The sequence below is a fragment of the Ovis aries genome, chromosome 14 (assembly GCF_016772045.2).
Source record: "Ovis aries strain OAR_USU_Benz2616 breed Rambouillet chromosome 14, ARS-UI_Ramb_v3.0, whole genome shotgun sequence".
Lineage (NCBI taxonomy): Eukaryota > Metazoa > Chordata > Mammalia > Artiodactyla > Bovidae > Ovis > Ovis aries.
In genome coordinates, this window is record NC_056067.1 from 16,355,105 (window position 1) to 16,358,482 (window position 3,378).

Genomic DNA, 3,378 nt, shown 5'->3' on the forward strand with positions numbered 1-3,378 from the left:
AGACCTCGCGACCAACAAACATCGCGCTCATGCCCGCAACCGTCCCCTCCTGGGGAGGAGCAGGGCTTCGCTGCCGCGTCTGGGACCCGGTTTGCGCGCCCCCCCGCGGGGCTTTGTTCCGCGGCCCAAGGGGTCGTCCCGCGCGGCGGCCCCGCTGTCTACCCACCCCTGTTTTGTTTGCTGTTTTCACACAGCGCCTCCTCCGGCTCTTCCCAACTCCGCTCTTTCCCAAAGGAAAAAGAAACGGGCTGCCTTAGCCACCGACCTGGACCCCCACCCCTAAAAGGGAAGAGGTCCAAGCCGCTTCCTTTAGCTTCGAGCTGCTCTTCAGCAAAAGCGGAACGAGTTTCAAAAGCTTATTTTAGGTGAAATGTGGGTAGTGGCACGCCCTTCCCCGTGTCCTCCTCTGGAAGCTGAATGAGACTCGGGGTCTTCTTTTCCCACATGCAGGGTACTTAACAAATACAAAGTATATACCAGAGCAAAGGCTAGTGTCAGACCTTAAACTGGATTTCCATGTAAGAGCCTCCATAAAAATAGAGTTGTGTGAAAACAAAAAGTACTTTTTATATGAGACTTTAGAAACCACCAAGGAACAGTCTTGCATTGTGTCCAAGTTCCTATCAATAGGAAATCATTTTAGATGGGAAGTTTTTAATGCAAGCACCCCTGAGAACACAAAACTTTCGGCTTGAAAGTGAGAGGCACACAGTTATTAATATCTAATGCAAGCTGCTAATTTCCAGCTTCCCCCAACAAATCTGTAGACTGTGTCTGTGTTGATACTTCTACTTCTGTTCTCAACCTAGTACTTGCTTTTTGTGGCTACTCTCTTCCTCTGGGACTATTAGCACAGTGTTTCTTGAGGTTGGGAAAGTAAAAAAATCACGTGTTCTTAACCGCAAGTTATACTACTAATATGCTGGTCCCCGAAGCCCAAAAGTCACTTGAAGAACTTGGGTGAATTGTATAGGCCCCTGCAGTAATTTCTTCAACAATAAATTCTGACAGGTTCTGTTATACATTGCTTGGTCGGGCTTGGAGTTTACTGAGTGAAGACATTATTTATTCTTTCTTCAACACCGTGTTGGGTTCTAGGAGTACAGAGCCACCAGTCCTACGTTCATGTATATGGTATCTAGTGGGGAACATAAAAAATCAGTCTTACAAATCTATGACTACAACTGGGGAAAATGTTGCAAAAAGGGGGGTGGTGGACGGTCCCTGGTACTAAGAAGGTATGTAACAAGCCAGGTATATAATATGACAGGTGACTAAGTAAAGAACCTAAGGATTAGAAGGAATTAACCAGTTAAAGTTGGACAAGTTTCCAAATTGGGAAAGGAGTATGTCAAGGCTGTATATTGTCACCTTGTTTATTTAACATATGTAAAGAGCACATCATATGAAATGCTGGACTGGGTGAAACACAAGCTGCAATCAAATTGCAATTGCAGGGAGAAATTTCAGTAGCCTCAGATATGCAGATAACACCACCCTCACGGCAGAAAGCAAAGAGGAACTGAAGAGCCTCTTGAAAGTGAAAGAGGAGAGTGAAAAGCTGGCTTAAAACTCAACATTCAAAAGACGAAAGATCATGGCATCCGGTCCCAACACTTCATGGCAAATAGATGGAGAAATAGTGACAGACTTTATTTTCTTGGGCTCCAAAATCACTGCAGACGGTGACTGCAGCCATGAAATTAAAAGACACTTGCTCCTTGGAAGAAAAGCTATGACAAACCTAGACAGCGGAGACATTAACTTTACGGACAAAGGTCCGTGTCACGGTTTTCCCAGTAATCATGTATGGATATGAGAGTTGGACCATAAAAAAAGCTGAGCGCTGAAGCATTGACGCTTTTGAACTGTGGTGTTGGAGAAGACTCTTGAGAGTCCCTTGGACTGCAAGGAGATCAAATCAGTCGATCCTAAAGGAAATCAGTCCTGAATATTCATTGGAAGGACTGATCCTGAAGCTGAAACTCCAGTACTTTGGCCACCTGATGCAAAGAACTGACTCACTGGAAAAGACCTTGATGCTGGGAAAGATTGAAGGTAGGAGGAGAAGGGGATGACAGAGGATGAGACAGTCGGATGGCGTCACCGACTTGATGGACATGAGTTTGAGCAAGCTCTGGAAGTTGGTGATGGACTGGGAAGCCTGACTGCAGTCCATGGGGTCGCAAAGAGTTGGACAAGATGGCTGAGCGACTGAACTGAACCAGTTGGGGGTCAGGGGTGACTTACTGGAAAGTGAAGGACTTGAAAAAGATGAAAGGCATTTCAGAGGAAAGTGAAAGTGAGTTAGTTGCTCAGTCGTGTCCGACTTTGCCACCCCATGGACTGTATGTAGCTTACCAGGCTCCTCTGTCCATGGAATTCTCCAGGCAAGAATACTGAAGTAGGTAGCCATTTCCTTCTTCAGGGAATCTTCCCAATCCAGGGATTGAACTCGGGTCACCTGCATTGCAAGCAGGTTCTTTACTATCTGAGCCACCAGGGAAGCCCTATTTCAGAAGAAAGCCTTTCCCAGTTCCTGGAATGAAGAACAACTCCACTGCAGATTTTTTTCTGGGGGGTAAGAGAAGGGCACAAGTTATAGGTAAGTGATGTAAACAGTCAATGGAGTTCAGAGACTGCTGGGTTTTGTGGGCCAAGGTGCCAAATTATGTAATGGACAGCACTTCTCAGGCTAGTGAGGCTGAAAAAGGATTCATTCACTCAGGAATAAACTTGAAACTGAGCCTCAGCTAAAAGGTAGGAGGAGGAAAAGGAAAAATCCTTCCAAACTGAGGTCAGATATGGAAGGGACAATCACAAAACGAAAATGTGTGTCTAAGTCACAGTGTGACGGGGAGGTAGAGCTTGGCTGAAACTGGCCAAAATGAGCAAAGGGTGACCAGAGAACACTTCAGTCTAGGCAAGAAATGAAGGCCTGAGCCAAACAGCTGGCAACAGACATGGTGAGAGTCTTGGAGAGACAATTGGCTCTAGAGAGCAATCAGGTGGATTTAGGGAGGGTAGGATGTGGAGATCAAAGACCTGAGGCTGGTGATAATGACAAAAATATAGTAGAAATAGTTTTTGTTGTTGTTTAGTCACTAAGTTGCGACCCGATAGACTGTATTAGTGACCATTCTTAAGCATCTGCTCTGTTTCAGTCACGTGCATTACCTCATTACTCCTCACAAAAACTCCATAAAGCAATACCATTATTATCCCCATTTGATACATGGCAACCGAGGCATGAAGAGGTCAAATAACTTGCCTAAGGTCACAGAGCTACTAAGTGGCAAGAGGCAGGATTCAAACCCAAGCCCTTCTTCCATGCTCTGCTCTAAAGCCTACTCTGAGATTTTTTAGCTTGGTAAATGG